This window comes from Crinia signifera, chromosome 3 (assembly GCF_055691185.1).
Source record: "Crinia signifera chromosome 3, ASM5569118v1, whole genome shotgun sequence".
NCBI classification, from domain to species: domain Eukaryota; kingdom Metazoa; phylum Chordata; class Amphibia; order Anura; family Myobatrachidae; genus Crinia; species Crinia signifera.
The window spans coordinates 89,914,377-89,926,608 of NC_139219.1; the positions used below are offsets into that span (position 1 = coordinate 89,914,377).

Consider the following 12,232-nt stretch of genomic DNA (forward strand, 5'->3'; position numbering starts at 1 on the left):
CTGTTTGAAGGTGTGTTCACGGAGGCATAATTTATTGGAGTATATTTTTTGGCTAGTGGTTATTTAACACAGGCTAATTTATGTCCTTTGGTTAGCTGGTCATGTGACCTCAGCTGTAGGCTCTCCTAATTAGACCTGGTATATCTGTTCACATAGAGGGCAGTTCTCTGCCAGGGCAGTTCTATCATTTAGAAATCTACTAAGTAGAAAATACAAAGTAGGAATTACCCTAAAGAAAAGTTAAACAAACAGTTGAAAAACAGTGAACAACATCAAGCAAGGTAAATACAGTACTTATTACACATTATTAATATACTTATTCACTCTACTTAACACCTTCAGTGGCAGTCCCGGAAATTTTCCGGGCCAAGCCACGGTGCCGCATCGGGCAGTCCCGGAAAATTTCCGGCCATGCCACAAATCTCCTGGATGGCGCCAGTGGTGCCTGCAGGTGTGCACCACTGGCACATCAGCTCACCAGCGACCCCCACTAGGCCGCTTCCTCCCCACCTCCACTGTTGTGCCCCCTCACCTTTGCTCCGGAGCTCCCCTGCAGCCGCCATTACTTCGGGAGAGAAGGCAGCAGGCTCGGGGATGTTCGGCACGGCTCGGGGGACTCGGGATTGCTTGGGTGTTCGGGCGCCCGAGTCCCCCCGAGCCTGCCGCTCAGTGTGCTGCTATTATCGGCAGTGGCCGCAGCGGCAAGGGAGCTCCGCTGAAGACCGCTGGAGCAGAGGGGCTGGTGGGGGTCACAGGAGGGGAGGGGAGCACTGGGACTCATCTACCCCATCAGTGGACTATTTTTCTGGCACAGGAAAAACCTGTCTTATTTAGGTACTCCTGCCCCAGAAAAACCCACCACTGAAGGGGTTAACCCAGTCTCAAACATACACACAATCGCATCATGCTCACCAAACTGCTACTACACATTGGCCCTTATTCAGCTCTTATCGCAGTACAAATTTTTTCTCAAAATGGGCAAAACCATGTGCACTGCAGGTGGGGCAGTTGTAAAATGTGCAGAGAGAGTTAAATTTGGGTGGGGTGTGTTGAAACTGAAATCTAAATTGCAGTGTAAAAATAAAGCAGCCAGTATTTACTCTGCATAGAAACAAAATGACTCACACAAACCCAACTCTGTCTGTTCATGTTACATCTGCCCCACCTGCAGTTCACATGGTTTTTCCCATTTTGAGAACAAATTTGTAGTGTGATCAGATCTGAATAAGGGCCATTGCCTCTTCCATTACATGGAATACTCACCAAACTTCAACCATCCTATAATCTCCCTGACACTCACCACTCAGTGCACATTGCCTCTTCCATTATTCACTCCCTTCTTCTAAACACTCATGAGCTCTTTAATTACTTCTCTACTTGTACTTTCACATCCACATCCCACCACCAATACAAAAAAACACACACATCCACCTATATCTATCTCTCCTTTCTAATCTTATTAGCTGGTGACATATCACCAAACCCAGGCCCCAACCATCTGTCCCACTCAGATTTAATTGATTCTAAGCCTAGAAATTCAGCTAACCTCATAAATATCACATGCCTCCCACCACATACCAAACAACTTAAATGTGCCCTATTCAATGCACGCTCTGTTTGCAATAAATTTACATCCCTTTATGACCTCTTCATCTCTTACAACTTCAACCTGATGGCCATTACAGAAACCTGGCTCACACACTCAGACACGGCCTCGCCTGCAGCACTGTCACATGGTGGTTTCCACTTCACTCACACCCCCAGGCCTGCTAACTGTAAAGGAGGTGAGGTTGGTATATTACTGTCACAAGCTTTCACGTACTCAGTTCTACCACCAGTTCCTTTACTCACATTTACGTCATTTGAAGTTCACTCTATTAGGGTTTTTTCCCCTTTCGCTATGTGTGTTGCTGCTATCTATCGCCCCCCATTTCTTATCCTCTGAGATCTCTACTATCATCCTGAGTGACTTCAATATGCTATTGACAGTCCATCATCTTTGCATGCTTCCAAACTCCTCTCTCTAACCTCCTCTCTCGGCCTCTCCCAGTGGTCTGACGCCTCTACTCATGAGGAAGGCCACTGCCTAGGCCTTGTTTTCACCAGGCTGTGCTCAGTCTCTGATTTTAATACAACTCCCTTCCCTCTCTCTGATTACAATCTCATTACCCTCTTGCTCTCCTGCATTACCCCAAGCTCACTGACACTGAAATCATGCAAGCCTACTCTAACTCGTAGAAATACTAATGCTATTAATTTTCCACAACTTTCCACCTCCCTGAAACAACAGCTCTCACTAATTTCTACAATTACCTCTCCTGACTCTTCTGTTTCCCACCTCTACCAGACTCTTGAAACAGCCCTCGATGAAGTGGCTCCAGCTACCCATTACACCCCACGTAGGCTTAGATGCCAACCGTGGCACTCCAAAACAACAAGACAACTACGAAATCAGTCACGTAAAGTAGAAAGCCAATGGTGTAAATCTCGTAATATGACTGATTTCCTCACATATAAGACTAGCTACCACTCCTACTGCAGTGCTTTGGACACTGCCAAACAAACATACTACCATTCTCTCATCTCTTCTCATGTCACCAACCCTAAGCGACTTTTTAACACATTTAAGTCTCTTCTGTACCCTCCCCCCCTCCCCCACCGGCTACCATCAGTGCGCAAACTGCCTCCTACTTTAAGGACAAGATTGATAACATCCGAGATGAAATGGTAAGCTCTTCCACCACCTCTAACCCTCTTTCTTCCCCACCTGAACCCTCTGGCACTTTCTCTTCATTTGAGCCTACAAATGAAAATGAAGTATCCACACTCTTCTTATCCTCCTACTCTACTACCTCTCCTCTTGATCCTATACCTGCACAAATCATTAAAAATCTATCTCCTGTGCTTATTCCAACCTTAACAAAAATCTGCAATCTCTCTCTTGCTACTGGTACTTTTCCTTCTCTTCTCAAACATGCAGTGATTACTCCCATTCTGAAAAAACACAATTCTGACCCTAACTCTCTCTCTAACTATTGTCCTATCTCTCAGCTCCTATGCCTCTCCAAGCTACTAGAGAGACTTCTCTACTCTCGCCTCACAAACTTTCTTAACTCTCACACCCTATAAGACCTGCTTCAGTCAGGCTTTCGCTCTCAAAACTCCACTGAGACAGCACTGACTAAAGTGGTGAATGATCTGGTAACTCCTAAGTCTAAAGGCCATTACTCACTACTTATTCTTCTAGATCTTTCTGCTGCGTTTGACACTGTGGATCACACTCTTCTCTTACAAACACTACACTCCCTAGGTCTTAATGATACAGCCCTTTCCTGGTTCACATCTTACCTATCTCATCGCTCTTTCAGTGTTCACTTCTGACTCTACTTCCTCTTCATTACCTCCGTCAGTCGGATTTCCGCAAGGCTCAGTCTTAGGTCCTCTGCTTTTCTTAATCTATACTTCCTCTCTTGGCAAACTAATCTGCTTTTTTCGGATTTCAGTATCACTTATATGCGGATGATACTCATATCTATCTATCAACCCCCGATTTGTCACCAGTGGTTTTGGGCTGAGTCTCTTAATGTCTCTCTGCCATCTCATCTTGGATGTCCTCTCGCCAACTCAAACTCAAAATTTCCAAAACGGAATTACTTATAGTCCTGCCAACTACGAACAGTTACCATCCTGATATCTCAATCTACCCTACCTCACAAGCTCGTTGCTTAGGGGTCATCCTCGACTCTGAACTGTCCTTTCTTCCCCACTTTCAATCTGTCTCCAAATCATGTTACATGCATCTAAAAAACATATCCAAAATACGACCGTATCTCACACAAGACATTACTAAATCTCTTATCCATGCACTCATTATATCCCGCATTGATTGTTGCAATAGTCTCCTAACTGGTCTTCCCAAGAACAGACTCTCACCACTGCAATCCATTTTAAATGCTGCTGCTAAGCTGATCTTCCTTGCAAGACGCTCATCGTCTGCTGATCCGCTCTGCCAGTCCCTCCATCGGTTGCCTGTATCTTACCGTATTCAATATAAAACACTTCTACTCGCATATAAAGCTATTAACCATACTGCACCAGCATATATCTCTCTCTTTACATATCTCTCTCTTTACATATCACAAAATATCTGTCATCTTGACCACTCCGCTCTGCACAAGATTTGCGCCTCTCTTCTGCACGGATCACTAGCTCCCATTCACTATTACAGGACTTTCATCGGGCTGCTCCCATCCTGTGGAATGCCCTTCCACGCACAATAAGACTCTTCGCTAACCTCCAAACTTTCAAGCGTTCCCTGAAAACTCACCTCTTCAGGCAAGCCTATCATATTTAAGTTCTACATGCATAACTCTCTGAGGCACTTATGTATTATATAGCTTCCCTTCTGGACCTACAAGCTATGCTATTAATGGTGCCTGTCCTTATGTTTCCCTCCTATATCCCTATAGATTGTAAGCTTGCAGCAGGGCCCTCCTACCTCCAAGTCTGTCTGTTGTTACCCAGTTTATTTTATCACTGTCTACTATTGTAAAGCGCAGCTCAATCTGCTGCGCTATATAAGAATATGCGCAGACCTCCAGTGTGAATGCCTTCGGTTAGTATCACGCTCGCCGACCTGTTCGCCCAGGCAGGGGAGGGAAGGAGGTGGGCAGACCCCGGCAGCAGGGGAACGCCCAGTGTTTTATGGGCGTCCCTGCTCTGGGTGGGCATCTGATGTCACATGGTGTCAATGCCCGCTCTCTTTTTTGCCAATATGTGGAGGAAATAAGTCAGGTTAGACAGCGGGGTGGCGCTGACCTGATCACCAGGCTACGAGTTTACGAAGCCTAATGAACAGGTCTGAATCAGGCCCTGACTTTTGAATCAGAATGGTTCATATATCAGCCATTTCTATGTGGCTGATAAATTGGCATTTATGGATGAGAAAGGGCCGGCAACAAAAGTGATGGTACACAAGAGAGCTGTTATGTGGATGTATCATGGTGTGTAAGCCAGAACCACAGTACTCACTGTCATGTGTATGCATTCTGGAAGCCAACTTTAGATACCCCATGCTAGGTGCATTTGTAATTGTGATGATAATGATGATGAGGGATGTCAGAAAAAAAGTGAGCTGGTGTCACTGCATAGAAGTGCATGTATTGGGTTGTGTGTATAGCCGCATTAGCATTCCATGTGCAATCTGCTCTCATTCAGAATGTGGATGCATTGAGACCTGGACTTCAGATTCAGGTCCTGTCTGATTAAATTGTGTATACACAGTAAAGTAAGGGACAAGCAGGGGTTAAAGTGAGAGGGAATGGGGGAGGAAATGAGTTCCACCACCTCTAATGGGTGGGGAAAGTAAGTTCCATCTCTACCACAGCCCTGAACAGTAATTCCAACAGAAAAGCCTGTCCCAGGCTTCTTCTTCTGGCATGGCGTATGTGATGTCATGCCATCACTGCTGCTGGCTCTGTACTTGCTGAAGGCAGGGTAAGAGGGGGTTGGAGGTGGTTGGAGGGACACAGAGAGGTGGGGAAGCTGCTGGAGGGACATGGACAGATGTGTATAAGCAGCACTACTGTGTGATTTAATATGAATCAAGGGCACTACATGTGGTGTAATGTGTATACGATTGTGCTACTGTGTGTTGTAATTTTAATTGGAGTTACTATTGTATGAACACACCCTTCCTTGTGGGGCAATTATCCCTTTATGGGAAGTAGGGCACAATTTCCCTGGCACTGGTTTAGGCTCTGTGTAAAAGGGAGGGGGGTGTCGATGTGAGGGGAAAAGAGTTTCACCACCTCTCCGGGACTGCTTTAAGCATGGGGACAAATAGGCACTGATTTTAAGATTATACTAAAGGGTATACAGTCGTTAGGTCAACACACCAAAAGTCGACAGACATTGGGTCGACCACTGAAGGTCGACATGGCTTAGGTTGATACCTGAATAGGTTGACATGCCTAAGGTTGACACAAGCATTATGTCGACAATGGGTAATTTGACAGTCATCACTGAAGCTGAAAAGACAGCACTGGATCCCCTTTAAAGGAAAAAGGTACAGTAACACTCTCATAAGCAGTACAGTGACAAAGGAGGCAGATGTATTAAACCTGGTAAGCTAATGGCCTTACTCTGAGAAGTTTAATAAATGTATTTAAGATTGTAAATACCGTATAAATTGAGTATAACAATAATGTGCAAAACAAGCAGAACTGTAACTAGCATCTAGATGTATTATTCGTTAAATAAGCTGGTGCGCCGTGGAGTATTTGACGGGCATTACCGGAGAGGACAGGCTGGGGTATGATGGTGCTGGCTTGATCTCAGGACTGTCATGAGAATTTGTGGGGCCTAGACTAATACTACAGGCACCCCCACCCCTTCTCAAAACATTGGCATGTTTGGAAGGACCATCAGTACCTGCAGCACTGGTCCCACTACTATTCCTACACTGCAGGGGCGGATTGGCCCGCCGGGAAACCGTGCCATTTCCCGGTGGGCCGGTCCAGATTGCCAGCTGGCCGGGCCGCCGACCCTGCTATCAGGGTCGGTGCTGGCGTCATCCTATGCGGCTATGCTGTGGCCGCATAGGATGACATCACCCGACTCCTGCATCAGCGGGGACCTGGAGCTGGCAGGAGCTGCCCGGGACAAGGAGCTAAGGTGAGTCGCGCCTGCCCTCCCCACCCCCGGCAGTAGCGGTAGCAGCGTGAGCACCCCCGGGCTCAGGAACAATATGTAAGCAGCAACAAACCCGCCCCCCGGCAGTAGCGCTCCTCCGCTCCCACGGCAGTAGCCCCCCTCCCCCCGGGCTCCTTACAGATTGTTCCCGGCCCAAATCTCTTTACAAATCTGCCCCTGCTACCAGTGGTGTAGCTTGGTTCCACGGTGCCCGGAGCAAGGGCATGTTTCGCGCCCCCCTCCGTCGTCATGGCACCGCATCCCTGCCTCCGGCATCCCAAACCGGAGCATGCACAGTGAGAGCGCTTGCCGGGTTTTAACTTTCCCCATAGACTTGCACGTGGTTAACACTTCGCTAAAAAATAGAATAAAGCTGCTCAATAAATAATGCAATAAAAAATGAGGGTGACAATCCCCCCTCTGCTAGCAATGGCACAGATGGGGGTCAGGGATTAGTCCTGCCTGTTCCTCTGGGTACCCTTGGAGATAGGGCCACACTGGCCAACTCACATGCCCTGGGGTGGTCTGGTTCCAGACCTTCCTATTCTATGCCACCGGATGCTGGGGGCCATCACTGGTCACTGCCTGATGTGGGGTGCTGCTGTGGGGGGTCAGTTGCTGTTGTCAGGTAGGTGCTGGCTCCCTGCTGCTCTGGCTGTTGCTAGGCGCGCTGAGTGCTGTGCCCGGGCGACACTGGGTACTGCTGCCAGGTGCTGGGTACATAGGCTGGGTGCGAGGCCTGGGCTCTCTTTCTCTCCTGTGGCCACCAGGACTTGTGGAACAAGGAGCCCACATTGGCAGTGGAGAGGAGAAGTGCCCGGTCCCTGGAGAGGAAGAGGAAGCCCGGGGTCGGGGGTCAGCGCGACGAGGAGGAGGAGAGTGAAGCTGCATGGCGAGGGGCAGGAGGAGGAAGAGCAGCAGCATGGCCAGCAGCGTGTGGGAGCAGAGCAGAGAGGGGGACAGAGCGGAGATTGACAGCTCCAGCCCCCGGCACCCGACAGCAGCGCCCAATACCGGGCTGCCAGGTGCCGTGGACTGGTGCAGTGATGCGGCTGCCCCTTGCCATGCAGCTTCACTCTCCTCCTCGTCGTGCTGACCCCCGACCCCGGGCTTCCTCTTCCTCTCCAGGGACCAGGCACTTCTCTCCACGGCCAATGTGGGCTCCTTGTTACGGCCCCCTACTGTGGAGCCATCAACCAAAGTCCCCTGCCGTGATGTCCCGTCACAGGGGTATTACACAGGCACAATGGGGATCCATGGGCACAGAGGGGAGCGGGCAAGCAGGTCGAGGGAGCCGGCGGCAGAGGTCCGGCGCCAGGTGACATGTCAGCGCCTGGAGCAGATGCTCCGCCGGCTCCACCCTAGCTACACCTCTGCCTGCTACATTGCTTCAAAGGAAATGTGAACTTTGTTCATGACAAATTATACTTGATAGACTCCACATCCCTGCTCCCTTTCTGCCTGGGCCTGAATTCCTGGATCGCCATTATGGGGCCAAATCCTGGGATCTCGCCGGGATTGGCCACCCTATATAGCAGTTATGGTACCTTTTGTGATTAGAGGTTTAGAGGTTGAATTATCTATACTACTATATTATTGACACATGTCATAATCAAAATAGTAATGGGATGTTGAAAAATAAACGGCAGTCTGGAATTCTGGATTAGCCTGCGGCTGTGCTGTATATAAAAAGTTATGAAAGTGGTGTTTACACTTGAAACGTGAATGGCTTGAGTATTTCTGCTGACCATTAGGTGGCAATATAGTATGTGAGGTTGAAGAAAAAGAGTTTTCACCTGAACTGTTCAGTTTTCAACTTAATCGAGTTTACACAGATTTGCTTATGTTTTAGTAGTCAAGATGACGTAGCACAGTATTTCCTGGCATCTTAGCAGCATAATTCCTGGACTGCTCCAGTATTTGCACAGGATATTCAGTTTAGCTGTCTACATAGGGAGCCAGGATTAAGCACCGGAATAGAGTCAGCCATGACTGCAGGAGTGAGCTTGTTATGGGTCCTGCTGGTGCTGGTAACAGAGGACTTCATGTTGGTTCAGTTGGAGGAGCAATGAATTTGCGCTGAAGGGGCAGCATGCTGATCAGTGGGGGCTTTAGAAGCTCATATAAGGTGGGAGGAAACAATTTGTGTTATTGCAATGCTATGGTGAAGCCATGATGAGATTTGACACCCCAATGTGACTAGCTGAGTCAACAGTGGGTGTTATCTTGGCAGAATTAACCGCTTGATGTCGACCTCACATAACAGCTGTGAGGGATTTTGAATTTGCCTGGCCTCATATGATGTCAGTCCCTGCAACCAGTCACCGAATAGTGATTTTAGTACTTTTGCATGGGAACCTGAATTATGTCCGTAGAGCTTTATCTCAGAATCTTATGCTGGCCACACATCAGACCAACTTTTTAAAAACCCTTCAAATCTCCAACCATCCAACTTGACAGTACAACTAAAACAGTTCTCCACACATCTAACCGTTCCACCGATATCCACCAGTTCCACCGATCAAGCAGCCGACTCAGGTACGCATAGGTGCTTACCGATCGGCCGCTTGATGCCGACCTCACATAGCAGCTGGGAGGGATTTTGAATTTGCCTGGCCTCATATGATGTCAGTCCCTGCGACCAGTCACCGAATAGTGATTTTAGTCCTATTGCGTGGGAACCTGAATTAGGCCCGTAGAGCTTTATCTCAGAATCTTATGCTGGCCACACATCAGACCAACTTTTTAAAAACCCTTCAAATCTCCAACCATCCAACTTGACAGTCCAACTAAAACAGTTCTCCACACACTACATGAGTCCAAGAGTTTTCTATGGTAGGTCAAGTCAAACTATCTAATATCCCTTTTAATATCCCTTTTACACCGCTGCAAAAACCCATTTTTTTCCCTTGTGGACCCGGGTCAGCGGTGGTGTAAAAGGGGTTAACCCGTGTCCCTTTACACAGTACTTCTACCCAGGTCCTGTCCAGGGTAGAACACGGGCGGGACCTGGGTAGAGGGCAGTGTAAATGAATATGCCGGCTCATCCGTCCTCCCATTTATATTAATGGGAGAAGCCCAACCTCCGGACCGCAGTGTACGTAGGTTGGACGGGGGAGGGGGGGGGGGACACACAGCCTCTGCTGCTGTCTGCTGTACTCTGCAGACAGCAGCACAGGCAGGGAGGAGGTGAATGGATAACTGTATGCAGCCTTTATTCACCGCGGGGGCTGGGGGCAACCCAGCAGCTTTCCTTGGTGCTGGGCTTGCCCCCTGCTCGGCGGTCCGGGGTGCGCCGGCTCAGGAACCACACTGCAATGTAAAAGTTAACAAATGCTGGGTTGCACCCGTGTTGAAGCTGGGTCCAAAAACCTGGGTGCGACCTGGCGTTTTGGTGAAAAAAGGGTATTATTCAATGCTTTGATTGTCAGTAAACTAACATTGCCTTGTGTTGTTGAAATATACTGAAGTTTTTTCTTAATGTTTTGGATGCTCACATACGTAAGGGTTGTGCCCTGTTCATCCAGTGTACCTAGGTTTGCAAATAACAACTCATTAAAATTGTTGGTAAGAAAAGGAAATTGGTATTATTAAAAGCAAGACCTTGTTACAGTTGCTAGGTAATCAGAATAGATGCATATATTTTTAAACTGCTGTTTATCTTGTGTTTTCATTATGCTTTTAACAAGCAAATGGGCAACATGTTCTCAGTAAACAGCTTAATCTAGCCCATGGTGTACCTTCATTACTGTGTTGACTACAGGCTTTGTACTTATTAGAGTGAATTCAATGGTAAGGGTTAGTGCATACGGGCGCTTAGGTGATAAATCATTTAAAAATAGTTGCACATACAACCTGAAAAAACACAAATCATCGCAAAACATAGTGCAATAAATTTAAAGGTATAACAAGTTATTAGTCTCACAGGACACTTACAGACAGGATAAAAGGCATATCACCACCGTCTGTGGTAAAAAGTTGACACCAGGTTAGCAGCATCCGCAACAGGTCCCAAGAATGGAATCAGGGAGAGTGAGGGAGAGGGTGCCGACTCCACTTTCCTCCACAGGCTCTGTGCGTCCAAGTATCACCGTGGGTCTAGGTTTGAAAAGTCACCAGCCTAATGCATTTCGGACCTGTATTCCTGTCCTTCATCAGAGGCTTGGTGACTAGGTGCTCCAGATCCAATATTTATACCCCTTCCATTAGTTAACTATTACCTGCAGGTGCCGCCGCTGTCTCCCTCGCTCCTCCAGACCGGAAATATCCTTTGGAACGCATTTTGCATTCCATATGTCCGCAGATGATCCCACTTCCAGGTTTCGGGGATCATATTGAGGCGAGGAGCTTGCCGAAACCTGCTTTTCTGGATGAATGTGGAGCGCATCCTGCGTTCCATCTTGCAGGGGGCTGGACTTTATATGTAGGTGAAGCGAATGCTTGATTTCAAAGTGATCTGGGATGTTCCTGAGTTCCAGATATATACATCACCACCTAATAAGAGGTCCTTCCAAAAAGTGGACATTAATAACATTTTAAAGCGATTTGGGTATATAAAAGACAAGAATAATACAGAGTTAAAATAAAAAAAAAAAAATGAAACCTACAAAAAACATTTCAATTCAAAGTCACCATTTAACCCATGAGGCATCAATGTGTTTAACTTATAAATCCACCTCATTTCATTTTGAGATCATTTTAGATCCACATTCCTGTTTCTCCAATCTGACACTGCAGTTTGTATTCCCAGGAACGATTTAAGGTGACATTCTTTAGAATTGTGTTTAATCTTAAAATGCGACCATACAGTATGGGCATCCAAGCCTTTTCTTATATTGTATATATGTTCGGCTATACGTGTCTTTAATTGTCTAGTTGTTTTACCAACATAAAATAGACAGCAGTCACATTCTAAAATATAAATAAAGATTTTTGTATTACAAGTTATAAAATCTTTTATCTTATACGTGTGGTCATTACATTTAAAATCCTTTTGTTTGCTCTGACCTTTTGTCGTTCTACACATAACACATAATCCACATCGGTGGAATCCCTGACTTCTTATACTACTTCTTTTTTCCTCCGTCAATTTGCTTTGGACAAGTTTATCTTTTAGGGATGGTGCTCGTCAATAGATAAAACTTGGATGGTCATGTAAAACATCTTTTAAAACGGGATAACTTTTTAAAATATGCCAATTTCTCTTTAAAAAAGTCTCAATTTCTCTTGTTTGTGTATTAAAATTAGACATAAAGGCCCATTCAATTGAATTACTCTTTTTACTTTGATTATCCATTTTGTCTTTTAACCCCTTCCTGACAGAGCCAGTTTTTGCGTTCCTGACAGAGCCCTTTTTTTCAAATCTGACATGTCTCACTTAAGTGGGGATAACTTTTTTTTGCTTTTACTTATCCCAGTGATTTTGAGATTGTTTTTTCGTGACACATTGTACTTCAAATTAGTGGTAAATTTGGGTCGATACAGTCTGTGTTTTTTTGTGAAAAATACCAAAATGTCGTAAAAAAATGGAAAATTTAGC

General features: G+C 46.4%; 1 protein-coding gene across 1 annotated transcript in view; it reads left to right on the forward strand.

Moving 5' to 3' along the window:
• CCDC170 (coiled-coil domain containing 170) overlaps nucleotides 1-12,232 on the forward strand; it is a 90,134-nt gene that overhangs the window by 24,469 nt on the left and 53,433 nt on the right. The gene's annotated exons all lie outside the window — the stretch shown is intronic.